Source organism: Sciurus vulgaris, assembly GCF_902686455.1.
Source record: "Sciurus vulgaris genome assembly, chromosome: 7".
NCBI classification, from domain to species: domain Eukaryota; kingdom Metazoa; phylum Chordata; class Mammalia; order Rodentia; family Sciuridae; genus Sciurus; species Sciurus vulgaris.
Genome location: NC_136467.1, coordinates 131,302,702 through 131,324,066, shown reverse-complemented (window position 1 = coordinate 131,324,066; position 21,365 = coordinate 131,302,702). Strand labels below are relative to the sequence as shown.

General features: G+C 37.9%; 1 protein-coding gene and 1 pseudogene across 2 annotated transcripts in view; both read left to right on the top strand.

Moving 5' to 3' along the window:
* The window catches only part of LOC306665789 (uncharacterized protein), a gene marked incomplete at its 5' end in the record, with an annotated part of 729,076 nt that overhangs the window by 291,724 nt on the left and 415,987 nt on the right, over positions 1 to 21,365 (top strand). The window lies entirely within an intron of this gene.
* LOC306665879 (holocytochrome c-type synthase-like) lies at positions 2,833 to 3,374 on the top strand (annotated as a pseudogene). Its single transcript has one exon. The product of its transcript is annotated as a holocytochrome c-type synthase-like (transcript).

The following is a 21,365-nucleotide window of genomic DNA, read 5'->3' as shown; positions in this document are numbered from 1 at the left end:
AAAGTGGCTGTAGGTATAACTGAGTTATAGAGCACCATTGGGTTCAATCTCCATTAACTACCTAACTAAATAAATTAATTTAAAATATCCCCAGGACTGAGTAAAGAAGGGAAGAAGGTTTATTGCTTTGCTAGTATGATGATTGCCTTCTACAATCTTTTTACCTCCCATGGCACTTTGGTAAACAACATTAAAACTGTCACACCTGATGCTTTGAGCATAAGGGATTTACAAAGGAAATTTTAGGCATGATATTGGGCCTAATATTACACAAACTGCTTTTGACATACTTTTAGTTCTTAGGATCTAGCAGTAAAACCTTTATCATAAAAGTTTCATACAAGTGAAAAGTACCAATCCCTGTACTGAATATTCTCAGACAATTCATTAAAGGTTGGTGAACTCTTGGTGAGAACAAAGTCAACAGGAATGGCAAAAAAAAGGAAACGGAGAAAAAATGAGGAGAAAATTTTAAAAAGTGAATGATTCTTTTTAACTGCATTAAGTATTAGGAGAAGTACAAACAAGTGAGTGGAGTATGAGTTCTAATATTGGGGACACACAGGTTTGAATGCCATCACTACTAGTTGCCAGTGATAGGAATTTAGGGTGAGGGATTAAATCCCATTAGAGGTGGTTTCCTCATCTGTAAAACATTTGACAACAGAATCTCTGAAAGGGTTGTTGTATGGATTAGACTAAGTATCATAGACAAAGTGCTTATCACAATGGCTGGAATTTAGTTAATTTTCAGGCAGCTACTTCTATTATGACTTTCATGTTTACTATTTGTCATTATAGTGAGCTTTATTTGGATGATGATTGGGTACTACATTCAGTTCTGGATAACATATAAGAAGGTTAGGATAATCAAAAGAGCAAATTTAAAGATTTTTGATTAGATATATTATAAAATCCTATTGTCCAATGACCAAATGAGAAAGTGGCAGCCTTGAAAAGAATCATGTTGGGCTTGAAGTATGAGCAGGTCTTTCATTTGGAAGAACAGTTAACCTTGTTCGTTGTAGCAGCAAATGTATAGCTAATCAGAGCAAAAGAAGTTGAAATCATTTCAGGAAAATGTAAGGAAGAATTTTCCTCAGAACTGCCAGGAGGTAAAAGGGTTATCTGGGAAGTTGATGTTTCCTGTCCATAGAGATCCTGAAACTGGTTTCCTTTGTAATGGGTATTATTTTGGGGGTTGGGCACACTTCAAGCATTAATTGAAAGTCTAAATTAGGTGGTTTGTTAAGGTTGTCTTCAGTATTGAGATTCTGTCATTGTAGAAAAAGAAGAGACAGATAAGGCAGATGTGCTGGAGGGAAGAAATGGAGGAAGACAACCAACCCTGTTTTCTTTCTTCTCTCCTTTCCTTCTGAGTTGTATGAAACTTAAAAAAGGCCATCACTAGTCCACAAATTATCCTTGTGTAAATGAAAAAATGGCACCCCTTCTGTACTGATGCAAGACCATGTGCTCTGTGCTTCACAAGATAAAATTACAAATTGGAGTGCCTTTCTCTGGGTAACTGAGTAGAGGAATAAAGACTGAATATAAGCCCCCACATGTCTTCTCAGCTGGGCACTCATGAAAGTGGAAAACCTTGATGACTAACTGTATAAGGGAATCCAAACCTTAACTCTCTGTCCCTTTCAGTATGTGTGTGTGTGTTTGTTTTCATAGATGGTCTTTCTTCTCTCAGTATTTTCACCTCTTCAGCAATCTACTTCAAATTTCTTGAATAAGAAATCTGGAAATGGAATCTGGGCAATACTTTCTATCTCAGATTCACTTGAGAGAACCTAATGTTGGCCTTCTAAAGTTCTTAGAGCTTGAGAATCTTTAACTTGAGCAACATGATTATACCCAAGAGTATGCAGCTTTTAAAGAGGTAAAATTTCCATGGAAAGTATTATGGAAGATTGAATTAGTAATGAGGGATTGTTATGGACATTTGACTACAGGCATCCATTATCCTTCTTTATAGTGTCCCAATTTCCCCTGTGTCCGTTATTGAGGCTGGAGGTAATCTAAGGAGCTTCACCCTCTGAGACTCTTTTCTTCTCCCTGTTCCTTTATACAGTTTGGATTTGGGGTATGTAAACTGACTCTGGTTAACAAGGAGATATATTCTTTCCTGAGATTTGAAGATTAGACTAGTGTCCTAAGACCAAAGGGAATGAGAGGAAATCATTCACTTGCCCAAATGCCTTGAGTTCTGAAGTATTTTTTGTATCTCCAGACTTCTATGACTCTACTTCCTTCCTTCTGCTTCTTGGGTTTCCTATCTACATCCAAGGATCATCCTCTGGTATCCCTTCAATTCTCTGAGTTCTCTGTTGTCCTTAATGTGATCTTATAGTTGTCAATAATACATTTCTGGCAAGAGCACTAGCAGTGATCATGGGGACAGTGATGAGGCAGTGAGAGGAAGGTGGAGACAGTAGCAGATCACTGTCCTTGGGAGTTTGGTTTGGAGGTTAGAGGTGGGGTCAGACTCCTAGAGTAACCTGGAGGAGAAATCAGCTGGAAATTTAAGATAGTGTGGAGTCAACAGTAATTCCAACCTTGAGTTTGTCAGCCTATACTCCTGCTGTTCTAGTTCAGACATCAAATGCTTCTGATCGTCAGACATCATCACCACCTTCAGGATGCCCATTGCATGAAGGGAAAATGAAAGACTGTCCAATGAGTGTGGAACCCTCTGCTCTAATCTGTGAGAACAAAATGTACCATATGCCTTCCCATGAAGATTGTGCATTTGAGTATGTAGAGGGTCCTGTTATAGGTGCTGCTGCTAATAATAAGTAGAACCTGGATCCTTCAAATCTGATGCCACCAACTTATCAAACCCCAGCTCCATATCAGCCCTTTGCCTTGTCTACAGAGAGGAGTCATCCATTTCACAAGCACATTCAGAGAAATAGTGGGTTTATCCTTTTGAACAGATGTTCTGGAATGTAAAGTTAAGGAAAGGGTGGAAGTGGAAGGATGAGGATATTAGTCAGAAAGATGTATAATATCATTAGAATTCACAATCAGAACAATGATCAGGCTTGGAAGGTGATTTTGAAGTGAGAAGTTCTTCATGCTGCAGAGTGTCCTTGTGGTTCACCATTGATCCCATTTGGAGGGAAAGCATGAGTATTCACCAAAGGCAAGAATTTATTCCTGGATGGGATATGAGTTGCCTTTCAACGGGCACAATTGGGTCATCAATCACTGTGGCACCAAGGTCAGGTATGTGATAGATTACTACAATGTGAATTCAAAAAGGACTACCAGTTAACCATCCTGGGCATCCACCCTCCATTGCATTCATTTTCAGCAGTATGGGACAGAATGAAAGTTCTTGGTGGTACTGGACATCATAACCACTGTTTTGTGTATGATGCAAAATATAAACTAGGTTTTTCTGAGAGATACATTAAACTGTTTTGCCCCCCAAAATAACACATTTCTATTGCTTACAACCAAGAACTCTAAGTGAAACACCAATATTAAAGTTGAAATGCTAAACATCTATTAATGCTGTAAAAGACTTGGAATTCATAAAATCTCCACTCCTGGAGATTGACCTTTCCATGAAGTATTATGTGTCATCTCCTAGTTGAACTTCCATTTCTAAAATTACAAATTATGATGTTACTTTGACATTTGTTGAGCATTGATTGAGTGTAGCACTGTATGTACAGCACCTCATTTAAGTCTCACAAAGTTCATCTAAAATAGGTACTGATATAATGCTCATTTTATAGATTAGGAAAATGAAGGTGAAGATAATTTGCTCAAGTTAAGTTAGGGAGTGGCAAGGTCAATATTTAAAACTATATCTGAGTCATTCCAAAATCTATGGTCATATCTGCTCTGCTAATCTGCCTCTTTTCAAAATTACACATTGTGAAAAATTTTTAATGTTATTCAAGTAATATAGTCATGCTATATCAAATAAGTAGAAGTTGAAAAAAATGCCTATGTATTCATGAATTATGAACTTACTGCATGGCAAAGTTAATTTAAATTCGGCTTCTTCATGGAAAGTCATATAATTGTGACTTACATTTTATGCTTTTTAATGTTTTGTTTTATTTTTCCCTAAATGGTGTGGGGATTAATTTCATAGACTTGCAGAGTTGCTAAACTTCCAGGTTCTTATGACAGAAAGATAGTTAATTCTAATTTTCCTTTTTAGTGTGGACAGACTGAATATGAAAAAGTGAACAAAGTATATTAAACCCCATGTCTTTTTTGAGAGTATCTTCATGAAAAAAAATCCTCCCCACAAGAAAAATGGCAATGAAAGCTGTTTTTTGACAGCCCCTATGGAAATATGTATGAGAATTTGAGAAAAAAGTCAATCTTTTAATTAGATAAATTGCAACATTTAAGTCATATGGCAAGCCTGTCCTTAATATAAAATCAAGTGAAAGTTACTTTTATTTTCAGTTATACAGGAAACAATAACAAAAATCAGAGATGCACAATATATCCCCAAGATTTAACCCTTGGTATCTGCTAGAAATTATCTATCCAATGATATGAAATATTATTAAGGTTCATAGAAGCATAAAATAGTGAAATTGGGCATTTTATTCTGATTTCTTGAAGGTCAGTTATAGAATCACAAAATACCTTAATCACATTGAACTGTAAACAATTTTGGTGTCTCCCTTGCCAGGTATCCTGCATGATCCAGTGTGTTCCTCTATATATGCAACAGACACATGAGGTTGCAAATGAATTGCTACACTACACTCTTGATTTTCTTATGAAACTGGGCAATGCATTGGTGAAACCAAAGAAAGCAAATCAAACCTTGGTATTGAAGGGATGAAAACAATGTGAACAGCAAGCTCTTTGAAAAGAGAACCGCCTCCTTGTGGTAGAAAATAAGGGGGAAAGGGACCCATGCAGGGAGCCCAGCAAGGAGGGAAGGGCTCATGGGAGAGTGATATCACACAGGAGATAATGAGGTTGACTGCATACTTGTCTAATTATTGAAGCTATTAGAATCTCTGTAATTTAGATTCAAGGGAGAAAATTCTATGTAAATGCACATATATGCTCCTGATTGGATTTTGCAAACCCATTCTTCTGGATTCTGAAAGGACACTGCCCTGCTGTGTACATGTGGCTGCTAAACCTGAGTGACCGTCTCCCCTTGGACCTGCCCTGGCCCCAGTCTAGTGCACTCTATTACTGTGGTAAGCAGTTAGGTCAGATAAGGTGATGGTTGAAACCAAATTATAAGGCCTCAGTCAGAGGATTTAATCTAAATCAAATGTTTTTGTATTCTCAAAAGCTCCAGGAACAGAGAAAAAAGAAGGTTCCATTTCATTCAAGTTCAAGCAAAGAGCAGAGAAAGAGATTTCAGAAGTTCAGAGTGTGGTAGGGTGAAAATTTATTTCTTAATTCAATCAAAGGAACAAGTAGTGTGTACTTTGTATTTCCATTAAGCTTTTTTTTAACCACCTCCTTTTTCACCAGAGACTTAATCTTGCTAATGCTAAATTGAACTTGATATAACAAGTACTTGGCACATAGTAGTTGCTCAATAAATAAATACTTCTCACATGAACAGATGCATAATTGTTAATAAAGGGGTTTAGTGTACCTGATTTAGCATTGGACTTCTTTGCCCCTTCATAGTCATAATAATTAAGGTAGTTACTTAACATCAGTGCCTCAATTTCCAGATCTGCAAAATGGACCTGATAATTGATCTTCACTGGTTCTAGTATCTTTGATCCCTTTTACTGGACAATTCCCCTCCTGACAACTCTAGTGGTGATTGCAGAAATAGCAGCAGAGATGACAGTGACAATGATCTCCTGAAGAGATAAGAGATCAAAGATAAGCTCAGAAACATTTATCAGATGTAAAATAATAACTCTGCATTAAAGGAAGTAAGAAAATGGTTTATTCTGAGCCAAATATGAATGACCATGGCCCAGAAACAGGGATTCGTTACCTAGAATGAGATAGCTTGTTGTGTAAGAAGTTACATGAACTCCTACAGCCACCAAAAAAAGTCATAAATCAATACATTTGATAAATACATTGTTGGGGAAATTAGGTAGGGGGGCTACAAAAAAGTGGGGAAATCTTTTCTATGGGTTTCAAATGCTATTTTCTAGCATTCTTAGCTTTATGCTTGGTGGAGGGTAGAAGTCTACTAAACTTAAAACACATTCCAAGGGTTTTACCTAATAGTTGCAATGATGTTAGGTCAGATAGAGAGGTTGAATGGGAATGGCTATTAAAGGGCTTCCGATAGACAAGATAAGGATTTTATGATTAAAAATAAAAAGAGATTCACTGAAATTAGCCACAATGTTAAAACTCTTACAGCAGAAAGATTTGAGGTAAGGCAAATGACCTAAATGCATTAACTCAGAACACTTTATCAACTTCATAGTATATGACATAGCAAGCAAATTTATTCTTCCCCCAGATGCTGGGGATGAAGAATGCTGCCAGATACTTTTGCTTCTCCAGTTCTTCAGTACATACAAACATGCACAAGACTGCATTCACTTTTTGGGGTTCCCAATATGCAATAATTACACACTAAGCAAGATAATGTTAGATGAGCCCTCCTTTGAGTTCCAAGCAAATATGGGGTTCTGTGAGCCTTTGGGTACCATGTCCACAAATATTTTCTCTGACAGTCTTCAGTAACAACTGCTTAACAAGTTGTTTCAAGTTTTGTTTTTTTTAATTCAACAGTAATATAAGCCTAATTTCCAAACTATACCAAACTCCTCTGGAGCCAGAGGGGGTACAAACTTACCTTAAATATGGTACAGATAATGTCTTGCCTCAAGAACAGATTTTCTGCAATTTATGCAAAAGGGGTCAGAATTTATAACAGTATTGTACTTTTGCATTTCTCACACTTGACTAGCATGGAAATAAGTGCATTCTACTGTCATGTACAACTAATTAGAAAAAATTAAAAATTAAAAAGGAGATTATGAATCATTGATGAATTGAGAATGTGTTAAATATTAAACAGAGTTTATGATCATGGCCAAAATAATTGGTCTCATACACACAAAAAAGATAGACCAAGATAATTTTGGCCTTTTTTATACTGGGGATTGAGTCTAGGAGTACTTTCCCTCTGAGCTGCATCCCCAATAAGTTTCAGTTTTTAATTTAATACAGTTTCTCACTAAGTTACTTAGGGCCTCGTTCGGTTTCTGAGGTTAACTTTTAACTTGGGATTCTCCTGCCTTGTCCTCCCAAGTCGCTGAGAGTACAGGCATGCATCAACATTCTCTCTTTTCACAATCACAATGTCGTACTCAGCCATATTCAGTCTGTATGATCTCTCAGAGAACTTCAATTCAACCCTTTTGAAGACATTTCAATATTTGTTACACTTTGTCTCTGTCACAGGTCAATACATCTACCAATTGAGAGTCTTTTGGTAAGTCAGAGTTTATTTGCCAGTCTATAGTTAGGGCACAGATAGGATAGGCAAGCTTCCCAAGGTCACACAATTCAATGAGTATACCAGAGATAATTCCTTATTTGCTAACTTCAAGTCTATGACCATCTTCCCTAAACTCTGAGTGTTTCCAAAGTGGCAAATCAAACTACTGTCTGGTTTACCACCAGAGCCCAAGCACATAAAGCACTGCTGCATGTCACAAGAATTCCAGAAGGGTTCTACATGAAGAAATGGTGCCACTGTCCTTGGGCCTTGGGAGTACAGAAAAAGAAGTATACATGGAATCTCAAAAATGCCCGTAAGCCATTAGAAGGCAGGAAATTCCCATGAACTGGAATACAAAACAAAGCTATTCATGAGTAACCAAGTCCCTGCTTGGGTCCTTTCTTTAGCCTGGGACATTGCCTGCAAAAGGTGGCATGATGTGAGGGTGCTACACAAGTTCAGGGCCAGGAGTTCCACTCCCTAACTTCACCTGTAGTCCCAACTTTGTAGTCTCTGTCTCTCTATGAACATCAGTGTCCCAGGCCACAGTGGGCATGCTTCTCACTCTCAAAATTGCCTGCACTATCCCTTGAATGTGCCTTCTGTGCTTAACTAATACCTTTTCACATTCTCCCTTAAATATGTTGCTGCTTTCCTAAGTAAACCTGTGTCTCTAAGTGATGTGTGCTTAAATTTATTTTTACGGTTATGAAAAACCCCATTTGTCCAGAGCTGAGTGTCCCCACTTGATCTCCTCAGGCCATCTCCAGTGACCATATAACCTTCCCACCAACCATAGGGAAGCTCCAAAAAGTCTTAGTTTGTACACATAAGAAAATAAAGCTGATGATTGGATGCATTAAAGCCTAGGTTGGGCTATTTCCTCACTTCTCCTGACTGACCACACTCCTCCTTTTCAGCATGAAAATTCTTATGAAAATAAAATTCTTTATTTTGAATTCTGTCTGTGAGCTCCATTTTCTAATACAATAATATAGTAGTATTTTTTTTTGTATCTGCATGAGACCTACAGAAGACAGGTTACACCATGCCAAAATATACCTAGGCAAAAGCCTTATTTGGAGCTGAAAATTTTGAGAAACACAGAGGAACTTTTGCAGACACAGAGGAACCTCTTTAAACTTTGTAGATGTTACTGTTTAATAAGGGAAATATGCGTCTATAAGGGAAATCTCCATATGTAAATGTGTCTCCCTCTCTGCATCAAGAATAAAAGAATGATTCTAAATCTCCAGGAAGCAGCAATGGAGAAGTCATGATTTAAATGCACAAACCAACCCTACTTGTGTTGGCCTTGCTTTCCTTGGTCATCTCAGTTTTCTTTTTTCTTTTTGGTTATTGTTAACCACAAGTCTATATCCCCAGCCCTTTTATTTTTTGTTTTGAGACAGGGTATTGCTTAATTACTTAGGATAACTTAGTGCATAATTCACTAAGTTACTGAGGCTGGCTTTGATCTTGTGGTCTTCCTGCCTCAGCTTTCCAAGCTGCTGTGATTTCAGGTGTCTGTCACTACACCCAGCTATCTCCTCTTAAATGGTATGCCCTACACTCTTCTTAGTTTTAGTTGAACATGGAATTTAAGCCTGAAATCTAGGCTACCTCTTGAAGAATTACTCATTTCTTAGTTATCCCTCATGTATACAAGAGGAATGCATGCTAATAAGCTTCTGTTTGTTTTTCATATGTCAGTCTGTTTTTTGTTATATAGATCTAACCAAGAGGATAGAAAAACATACACTTGCCTTGCATACAATACATATGCTTAATTTCTTTCCTCCAAAAATAAAATGAAAGAAAGAAAAAGTTGTTGTTGTTGTTGTTGTTTTTCTGCAGTGATTGATACCTGTAATTCCAGTTGCTCAGGAGATGCAGAATCACAAATTTGAGTCTAACTTGGGCAACTTAGCAAGACTGTTTTTCAAAACAAAATGAAATGGGCTGGTAATGTAGCTTTGTGGTACAGCACTTGCCTAGCTTGTGTGAGGCCCTATGTTTGATCCTCAACATAATGGAGGAGGAGGAGGAGGAGTAGTGGTAGAAGGAGGAGACTGGGAAAAAAGCAGAGAATAGATAGAGCAGCCTTGTAGGCTATTATCTTGATTCTAGTTAGTGCTCTTTTCACTAACATGAGAACTCTAGCCAATGACAGTAATGATAATTCATATTTCATATGAAAATTTAACAGTTTTGGAGGTTTCTAAATAATGAGTTTGAAGGTACCTTGTACATGATTTTTGACAAAGAGTTCTGAAGTACAATTAATTGTAACAAAAATTGGAACAAAATGATCAAAAATTTATCTAAATGTTTGATAATGTTGCCATCTTGGATAAAAGATAATTGTGCTAAAAGTGCAGGAGTGGAGCTAGCTGGATTCCAACTCAATAGGCCCCATCTTTCTACAGTGAGATAGCTATGATTTCCATGTACTCTGCAGATGTCTTCACCCACTCTTCCCTGAATTTCCGTGCCCAATGGCCAGGCCTGTGGTGTTCCCTACTGTTTGCTGATAGACAAATGGAAAACAGCATGTATTCCTTCTGCCCATTAGAGTAACAAGTAAAATGGCTTTGCGATTGTAAGAAATATCAACCTATTTAGCTTTTTTACTTTCATGTAATGAGGATTTTCTCCAAGGAATGAACAGCACTGTTAGAGAAAGTTTATATTTCTTTTTTCATTTAAGAGTCCTAGGGACAAAAATTATGCCAAAAGCTGCTAAGAAACATTCATGAATTATTTTTAATATAACAATATAACATAACAGCAAAAGAATCGTCTTTATTCAATGTGTATTTTGACATCTTCCATTTGAGAGACTTGGATCCTATGTCCCACAAACCTTTAAGATTATGGGAATGAAAAATATGTTTTTTAAAATATGGGGACTTTTTTATTTGGAATGTTAGTGACACTTTTTAGGTAGTTCTGGGAACTCCATGAAATGGTATTGAAAAACAACAAGAGTTTCTGAAAGGGGACTGGGGATATAGCTCAGTTGGTAGAGTGCTTGCCTCACAAGCACAAGGCCCTGAGTTCAATCCCCAGCACTGAAAAAAAAAAGGAGAATTTCTAAAAATTCTCAAAAGATGGTATCAGCCAAAACAATTTGAGAACTGCTTAATAGTAATCTGCTGATGTTTTAAATGCATAAATAATGTGATATACCTTTGTATGTTTCTTCAAACTTAGTGTTTAAAACCAAAATGCATAATCATCAGATATATTTTAAGAATATAAGATACCTAGTATATGCCATGACATTTATTTCATGTGCACAATTTTGAGAAGTGTTTTTTGCCTCTGAAAAGCAAAAAGGAATATTCAGCTATAATTCCACTTAAATTAACTCTGAGGACTACAGTTTCTCCTAAACAGCTGAAGGAATGGAATTCTGTAAAAAAGATTCTCCACTGCCACTACACTGCCAAAATTTCAGCTTGAGGCCCAGCAGGAGGGTAGAAGATGAAAACCTTTGTCTTCCTGCCATGTTGCTATGAAGTGGAACAAAGGGCTTTGTCAAGGATCCATGTGAGTAGAGCTCTGTCCTGAATAAATGAAGCCCAGTGTCTCTGTTCTCTAGGGGAAACAACTCTTGCTTGACAATATATTTTTTAAAGGTTAGTCTATGGATGAAAATTAATAAATAATATATAAAGGATTTCTCTATTAACACAATCTCTATGGCTAACACTACTCCTGATTATCATGTGTCTTCCGATGAATTTAAGGATCTCTTGTGACTGATTTGCCAATGTTGAAAATTCCTCAACAATTTGCCCATGAAAGATCCATTTATTTTGAAGGTAGATTTTAAAATTACATTTTTTTAAATAGACAATGAAGTTTTCAGATTTAGAAGTGAATGCATGACCTAAATAAATTCAAATCAGCCTCTGCCATTGTGATACTAGGAGCAGTGTCCTCACCTTTAAAGTGGGCATCATAATAGCATCAACTCAGAGAGCTGATGGAATGTTTAAATGCATTCAGCTTTGTTATTTATGAATATTTCTTAAATATTCATAACAGTGGGTTATAACAGTGTATGAAATAAACATGAAAGAATTAATGCTGATATAAATGAATGAATAAACAAAGAAGGGTGCAGAAGAGACAGAATTTTTTTCAGAAGATTTCCCCAAAATAGATTCCCCTCTTCAGAAGATGGAGCTTCCTCTTCCCTGTTCACAGGAGAGTGTGCTAAACTTAGTAGATGCTTCTGAAGAGCAGACTATGGAGAAGCAGGAGGAGTAACTTTACAGTAATGCAGCCTAGCACTCATGACCTGAACTGAGTGAGGAAGGTCACCAGCAGGGTCACATGGTTCTCTCAAAGCTCCTGGCCCAGTGATGAAAAGACATGAAGGCACTTCACCTCTGCACTGTTCTTTCCAAATATCCCTAATGCCAGTCTATTCATGAGATTCACAGGAGACAAACACAAACCGAGGCACATTCTATGAATCACCAGACCCATACCCACAAAAAGTGTTATGGTCATAAAACGCATGGAAGGAAAAATGGCCCAGAACAGAGGAGACTGAGCAGGTCTGATGCTGAATGATTCCTGGTCAATTAAACACTTTTGGCAGACAATTGATATACATACACCCCAACAATTTTCGGTCTCACTGGGAAATATGTTTAAGGAATACTGTGAGGGAATTGAAAATGTTAAAAGCAATTATATACTGAAATTTATGCTGTATGAAACAATGTGGAAGTATTTTTCTTTCCCACTTTTAGGTTTCAAAAATAAATTTTTAATGCAATTTCTTCAGAGGCTTCTGCAACCATCAGTGTTTTTCTCATCTCTAAAGAGATTAAAGTTTTATTTAGCCTGTTTCTCAGGGCTCAGCATCTTCTTTTCCATTTAGTGGAATGAAACACAGGATTTTTGAACCTGGAAGCTCATGAAAGATCCCAGCAGTGATCACATGGCATTAAGATTCTTTTTGAGCAGTGTGGAGATTCCTTAGAAAACTTGGAATGGAACCACCATTTGACCCAGCTATCCCACTCCTTGGCCTATACCCAAAGGACTTAAAATCAGCATACTACAGAGATACAGCCACATCAATGTTCATAGCTGCTCAATTCACAATAGCCAGACTGTGGAACCAACCTAGATGTCCTTCAATTGATGAATGGTATATTTATAAAATGGAATATTACTCAGCCATAAAGAATGACAAAATTATGGCATTCGCAGGCAAATGGATGAAATTGGAGAATATCATGCTAAGTGAGATAAGCCAATCTCAAAAAGCCAAAGGACGAATGATATCGCTAATAAGTGGATGATGACACATAATGGGGGGAGGGAAGTGTTAGTGTTAGGGTTAGAGTTAGGGTTAGGGAGGGGGGCAAGAATGGAGGAAGGAAGGACTGTATAGAGGGAAAAGAGGGGTGGGAGGGGTGGGGGGAAGGGAAAAAATAACAGAATGAATCAAACAACATTACTCTATGTAAATTTATGATTACACAAATGGTATGCCTTTACGCCATGTACAAACAGAGAAACAACATGTATCCCATTTGTTTACAATAAAAAAAAATTAAAAAAGATTCTTTTTCATCCTGTAGAAATGCATTAGTGAATTCCAAATTATTAATGTGTGACTCCCCTTTTTAAAATTATTGTTATAATGCATCAAAATAACACTATCCCTACAAGGAAATGTAAGGTTTATATTCCTATTTAATTTAATATTAAATTTTGTTTGTTTTTTATAGATATACACAACAGTAGAGTGTATTTTGACATATTAAACATACATGGAGTTCAATTTATTGGAATTAGAATCCCATTCTTTTGGTTGTACAGGATATGGAGTTACACTGGTCATTTGTTCATATATGAACACAGGAATGGTATGTCCAACTCATTCTACTGTCTTTCCTATTTCCATCCCCCTCCCTAATTTAATATTAAATTCTGTTTTCATAGGGTTACCACTTTAGGTGTCTAAAACTCACATTAAGTGAGATCTTAAAAGGTGAATTCTTCTCCCCAAACTCTCCTTTTCCTTTCAAAATGAATCACACCTTGTGAAAGGCTTTTTAAAAATACATAAGAGGCTCCTCCCCCTTTGCTGTGGTATCATAGGGGAGAGAAACAACACTGGAAAGACACAGAAATTTCCTTGTTGATGACCCCTTGGTGATGTAATTATCTATAATTTTTATTTTCTCCATTTTGTTCATCTGTACTTTTTTTTACATTGAAAACCAATGATTTCTATAATAAAGAAAAACAAGCAATAAAGGGTATGCATGTCTTTGCTCTTAGAAAATAAAAACTCAGTCACTTCTAGGCCCCAGGAACCCTCAGACTCAGTTCAGAATTCCCAACCAATAACACCTGGCAATCAGCTGACTCAGAGGTCAGGCATGATTCAGGTCCTGGATCAGATCCAGGTCTCCTCTCCATACAGCAGGAGATGGTAAAAGAAAAGAGTTCCCCTCTAGGACACTGTAGAGAATTCACAGTCCAAGAACATTGGGGAGGCTGGCCCCATCTCCCAGCCATTATTCCTTTTTGTCTTAATAGTGAAGGCACATTTTATTTGCAAACTTGTTTTCTATGTCCAAATGTGAAGAGAGCAGGAAGCACCTGGAGTGAGAACTGGCTACTAAGTTTAAGGCAACTCAGGAATAAGGATCATTGTGCTTCTGGGAGTGTCCTCCAACCTTCTCCTACCCCAAACAACAAAGTGTGAGTTCCTCTCTATTCTACCCTGCCCCTTCTTAAAAGGTTCTTTAACCTTTTAAGATGGCTGGAAGGGGCTCATTACCAGGCTGAGCAGAAGAGAGGATTTATTCCAAGGGACTACCTTGTTTTGCAGAAAGAGATCCCACCCAAGACCTGGACTAGACTTTCAGAAACAGGTGGATGCCTTACTGGAGCACAGCCTCTGTCCGTGGGGTATTGGATGGAGAAAGGGCAGGATTCCTTGCACAGCTGAGTGGTACTTGCAAGATTAGAGCTTCTGTGGGTAGCTGTTTCTGGACACAACTTGAGGGTGCTGAAGGTAGTGAAGGTGAACACTAGGGTTTCTGGTGTTCAAATTCTAGAATTTCCTATGGCATTGGGGAATTGTGGGGAATTGGCCACATCATATTTCTGAGCCTGTGTCCTCCTGTTTAAGCTTAGTTTCTTAGGTGAAATAAATGGGAGAGAAGACAGAAAAGTGCTTAAAAACAATACAGGCACTGTGTCACTAAAGATGGGGTGAACTCAAAAATAGAACAGACCTCTAGTGGAAAATAAGTTTAATATGCTAGGTACCAAACTCCCTACCTCAGGAACACAGTGCACAGTAGCATCTATTCTTTCTCCTGATGGTTGTGTGGCTGACTGGGAGCTGTAGCTCACTGCCACTGCCAAGCATCCTGAGTGGTTTTGCCACATATTGGGACCATGGAAAAAGTAAAAAAAAAAAAAAAAAAAAAAAAAAAAAAAAAAAAAAAAAAAAAAATCTGAAGAGTAGTTTCTACAGAAAATATATTGCTCTTGTACCAACATGACATTAAAAAAAAACCATAAGGTGAACCACTGTTAAGTTTGATTCCAAAAGAAATTGCTGTGTACCACTTATCTGAATGAGCTGTTTCCAAGGTGTGGCACTCATGCCACTATGAACACCAGAACCTCGACCTCCCCATTCTCACTTTTCTGGCTGCATGTTTCAAGTGGAGTCCTTGTGCCCATAACAGAGAAAGTTCACTTGACCTTTCCTCATTCTACCCATGACTTCCATTTCCAAAAGTCAAGGCATTCCTACAATCACTAGTCTCTCACTATATTAAGCAGAATGCAAAATACGGAATAAAGAATATATAGCCTTAAAGACCATATTTGATAAACGTTGGCAAACATGCAATAGTGATAGGGACATACCTTCATTACATTTACATTTCTAAATGAGTAGGATGGAGAGTGCACAAATTAGCAAAGTTCAACATTTTTCTTAAGTGAATCATTTAAGGAGCAGAGACAGAGACAGAGGGGTTGGCCCTCCTGTCTCTTTGAGTCTTCCCCAATGGCCTCCTGGGGAAGTGTTAGGGAGGGCTTCTGAGCTGATGTCATCAGACACCTTGTTCAGAAAGCCTCCAAAGTCCCTTACAGGCAATTCTCCACTGAATGTGTTCAGCGGCTGGTTTGGAAGGAGGCACTGAGTCTATTAGCTCAGAGCTTGGGCTACCTGCCATGACCTCCCACAGTGCAGAATGAGCAAAACACACTTTGTCTGCTTTCTCTTTTTAATCTGACAACTTTTTAGAGCAGTTTTTACTTCACAGGAAATTTGAGGGGTAGGTGCAGAGATTTTCCAAATGCCTCCATCCCTGCACGTTTGCAGCCTCTTCCAATCAGTACTCTCCAGAGAGTTGCATTTGTTACAAGTCAGGAATCCACATCATTGTCACCAAGAGTTTGTGGCTCACATTAATTTTCACTCTTGCTGTTGCACATTGCTTCAACAGTTGTATAATGAACTATCCCCACCTTTGCCCTCTCATATAGCATTTCCACTATGTCGCTCCTCCCACCTGTTCATCCTGTCCTGTCAGCCCCTGGCAACCACTCTTTTTTCCCCTTCCTTTTTAGCTTTCTCTCTTTCCAGATGTCATCTCATTGGGTCATATTTTCTGCAGGTTTTGTAGATCAGCATTTTCGTTCAGTAATAAGTATTAAAATGTGAAGATTCCTTTTTTAAATAACAATTTCCCTTGGGGAAATTGCTTGAGGAAGAAGAGAGGTGTGAAGTACCAGGTGTGGTAGTGTTAGGGTTAGGGTTAGGGTTAGGACATGACAGTGAACACTGGGGACCCATGGCAGAAGTGGAGCTAGCAGGTGCTTCTGGATCCTGGCTCTGAGAGCCAGGAATTAGCCATGACCATGATATTCAGTTGCCGTGTGCTAAGGAAGCAGGTGCATTGGCCACATGAACAAAGTAAGCTAAAGCAACCTGGGGCTCCACTAATGCAAAGCACAATCTTTTCACAGGCCTGATGGGCCTTGCGCACCCAGATCAACAGCTTCCTTGGGAACTTGCAAATAGCAACATTGACTCCTAAATTAAGAGTTGCTGTGAATCTTCAGGTTTGAACATGAAGCATCCTCCTCTAGGAAACACCCATAGGGGTCTGTTGAATGAGAGAATAAGTGGACCTACTGTGTTCCTGACTTAGGGTGGAACAGACAGCCTGGGTTTGAATTCCCACTCTGTCACTCCAAGCTGAATATTCTTTGGCAAGTCATTCAATCTGATCATGACTCAGTTTCCTCACCTATAAAAGGAGGATGTACCCATCTCATTGAGTTACCATGAAAAATTGAAGAAATTATTTCTCTTAGCATGGGGCCAGAAACACAGTGAACAATTAATAGGTATGTGCTGGATGGTGCTTCTAAAACAAATGTGCAAACCCTTACTATGTGGAGAGCTATTTTATTCAATGTTTGAAAGGTGCTGTGACTGCTTCTATCATGGGAGATATGTTCCAGGACACCCTGCAATGCCCAAGTCCTTGGATGCTCAAGCCCTTTATACAAAAGGGAAAGGTATGTACATATAAGCCAGCCTTTTCTAAATCATCCAGAGAATGTTTATTGTAATACCTATTGTAATGCCTTCTAATATAATGCAAATGCTATATGAATAATTGTTATACTCTATTTTTTAGGGAATAAAGATGAGAAAAATAATTTTAAAACGATGTTTTCAATTGTGGTTGATTGAATCTGCAGATATTCAGTGGGTCAGTTGATCATCTTATGCACTTGAAGCAGAAAATGATATCATCCATTTCACTGGCAGTAAAGGTAAGGCCTGGAAAGGACATGGATTAAGAATTAGCCAAGACCATGCCTGCAAGAGCTCAAATTGCAATTCTGGAAATCCAGATCTAGAGCCCAACATCCATAAATATGCAGTGGACATCTGAGACTGGTAACTAGGAAGAGGGGACCCCATCAAATTGGGGAAGGAGCCTCAGAAAAGTATGAGGAGATGGTCTGGCTACAGAGTTTTTCCAGAGCTGTAGGCAGACAGTAGTGGAAGGGATTCAAATAAAGGGGACTGCCTGAGGAAGTTAGTGGGAATCTTGTGGGTCAGGCAGAAGAAATGACACATCTGGGCAGCTCAGAGTGCAGGGAGGGAAAGGGACTGGATTCAGAAGGAAAGGAAGATTGGGCACAACATGCTCTCAAATTGATAGGAAACAGCATTCTCATGAAAGAGTTGAAGAGGTATTTTATTCTATAGTTGAAGAAAAAGAAAATTCACAAGCTGTATGTTGCATGAAAATACAAGGAGCAACTGCACTGGGCTTTGGCAAGTAGTAGACTTGTGGGGCAGTCCCCTTGATGTATGAAAATTAGGTGACCTGCTCCAGGTGGGCAGGGTGGAAGTCAACCTCAATATCAGCTGGAGAAACTAGAACTGAAGATAAGGGAGAGATTTTCCTTGTCACTGTATTTTCTCCATGTCTTGTGCTTCAACTTAGCAAGATTAAACCCTTCCCTATGGAAATGAGTGAATAGGTTGTGACCATATCTCAGTTTATCCTGATGTGACTCTGTAGCAATTACAGTTGTTGAAAAGCCTGGCTTCCGTTCACCTGTGTACCACCAGTCACAAACCTTTTCAATATTCAGTGGCATTTTGAGCCTTTGATTGAAGCTTGACAGGCATATATGTAGAGATAGAAGTAGGAGGCTCTTTTCTCTGCTTCTAAGGGATTCTGTGGAAATTTGAGATTGGGCTCCTTAGGTAAAGGCATCAAACTTGAATGAATGACACAGTAACTTCATATTTAAATTAACTATATCAAATATGTTAGTGATGGGACACCTTCAGTAGGATATAGACAATTCATTGATAATAGTTGAAGTTGCAAATATTTTAAGATATGATTTTGGTGTTGAGTAACTATCACAACACGGTTAGTGTTTAGGAAAACTTTTCTGTTCCAGTACCTTCAGTGTAGAATCTATACTGAAGTAGACTTTTATCATGCTTAAGTATTTATTGACAGGGAGGCCTATTTATTTTGAGACATCAATCTATGCTGCCTCTCAAAATTGGTACTTGTGTAAATTCCAACCCTTGGGGGCCTGTGCCATTGTGTAAGGGAGTGTCTTCTTTTATGTTATGTGCCATCAAAGCAAAGTCAACCTTGTGAAATCTGCACTCCATTGCAGAGAAAAGGATGGAGCCCAGAATCTGCAAGTCCATTTAGGACCTTTTAGTGTCAAATTATTGTCAGGTCTTTTCTTTGCTTAAATTCATCCTTGCGCCTTTAGTAATTACTTACGATACCTTGAAGCTGCAGAATCTCCTGTTATTATTCACAGGTTGTTAGGGCTTACCAATTTCTTTCAATTTCTTTTTTTAAATTTATTTTTATTGTAAACAAATGGGATACATGTTGTTTCTGATTGTACATGGAGTAAAAGCATACCATTTGCATATTCATACATTTACATAGAATAATGATGTTTGATTCATTCCATTATTTTTCCTTCCCCCCACCCTCCCACCTCTCTTTTCCCTCTATGCATTCCATCCTTCCTCATTCTTGTCCCCTTCCGACCCCCCATTACGTGTCATCATCTGCTTATCAGTGAGATCATTTGTTTTTTGGATTTTTGAGATTGGCTTATCTCACTTGACATGATATTCTTCAATTTCATCCATTTGCCTGCAAATGACATAATTTTATTATTCTTTATAGCTGAGTAATATTCCATTGTATGTATATACCAGAGTTTATACATTCATCAACTGAAGGGCATCTAGGTTGGTTCCATAGTCTGGCTATTGTGAATTGAGCAGCTATGAACATTGATGTGGCTGTATCTCTGTAGTATGCTGATTTTAAGTCCTTTGGGTATAGGCCGAGGAGTGGGATAACTGGGTCAAATGGTAGGTCCATTCCAAGTTTTCTAAGGAATCTCCACACTGCTTTCCAGAGTGGCTGCATTAATTTGCAGTCCAACCAGCAATGTATGAGTGTACCTTTTTCCCCACATCCTCTCCAACACCTATTGTTGCTTGTATTCCTGATAATAACCATTCTAATTGGGGTGAGATGGAATCTTAGTGTAGTTTTGATTTGCATTTCTCTTATTACTAAAGATGGTGAACATTTTTTCATATGTTTGTTGATTGCTTGTAGATCTTCTTCTGTGAAGTGTCTGTTCATATCCTTAGCCCATTTATTGATTGGGTTATTTGTATTCTTGGTGTAGACTTTTTTGAGTTCTTTATAGATTCTGGAAATTAGTGCTCTATCTGAAGTATGAGTGGAAAAGATATTCTCCCACTCTGTAGGCTCTCTCTTCACATTGTTGATAGTTTCCTTTGCTGAGAGAAAGATATTTAGTTTGAATCTATCCCAGTTGTTGATTCTTGCTTTTATTTCTTGTGCTATGGGGGTCCTGTTAAGGAAGTCTGATCCTAAGCCAACAAGGTGAAGATTTGGACCTACTTTTTCTTCTATTAGATGTAGGGTCTCTGGTCTGATTTCAAGGTCCTTGATCCATTGTGAATTGCTTTTTTGTGCAGGGTGAGAGATAGGGGTTTAGTATCATTCTGTTGCATATGGATTTCCAGTTTTCCCAGCACTATTTGTTGAAGAGGCTATCTTTTCTCCATTGCATATTTTTGGCACCTTTGTCTAGTATTAGACAATTGTATTTATTTGGGTTTGTGTCCATGTCCTCTATTCTGTACCATTGATCTACCTGTCTGTTTTGGTGCCAATACCATGCTGTTTTTGTTACTATTGCTTTGTAGTATAGTTGAAGTTCTGGTATTGCAATACCTCCTGCTTTGTTCTTTCTGCTAAGGATTGCTTTAGCTATTCTGGGTTTCTTATTCTTCCAGATGAATTTCATGATTGCTTGCTCTATTTCTGTAAGGTACGTCATTGAGATTTTAATTGGAATTGCATTGAATCTGTATAGCAGTTTTGGTAGTATGGCCATATTGACAATATTAATTCTGCATACCCAAGAACATGGGAGATCTTTCCATCTTCTAAGGTCTTCATTAATTTCTTTCTTCAATTTTTTGTAGTTTTCACTGTAGAGATCTTTTTACCTCTTTGGTTAGATTGATTTTTTTTTTTTTTTGAGGCTATTGCAAATGGACTTGTTTTCCTCATTCCCTTTCAGCTGTTTTGTCGGTTGCGTATAAAAATGCTTTAGATTTATGTGTGTTGATTTTATAGCCTGCTATTTTGCTGAATTCATCGATGAGGTCTAGAAGTTTACTGGAGGAGGTTTTTAGATCCTCTAAATATAAAATCATGTCATCCACAAGTAGTGACAGCTTAAGTTCCTCTTTTTCTATTTGTATCCCTTTAATTTCTTTAGTCTGCCTAATTGCTCTGGCTAGAGTTTCGAGGACAATGTTGAATAGGAGTGGTTAAAGAGGACATCCCTGTCTTGTTCCTGTTTTTAAATGGAATGGTTTCAGTTTTTCTTCATTAAGAATGATGTTGCCCATGGGCTTAGCATAAATAGCCTTCACAATGTTCAGGTATGTTCCTACTATCCCTATATTTTCTAGTGTTTTGAGCATGAAGGGGTGTTGTATTTTGTTGAACGCTTTTTCTGTGTCAATTGAAATAACCATATGATTCTTATCCTTAAGTCTATTGACATGATGGATTATGTTTATTGATTTACGAATGTTGAACCATCCTTGCATTCCAGGGATGGAACCCACTTGATCGTGGTGCACAATTTTCTTAATATGTTTTTGGATATGGTTTGCCAATATTTTGTTAAGGATCTTTGCATCTATATTCATCAAGGATATTGGTCTACAATTTTCTTTCCTTGATGTGTCTTTTCCTGATTTGGATATGAGGGTGATATT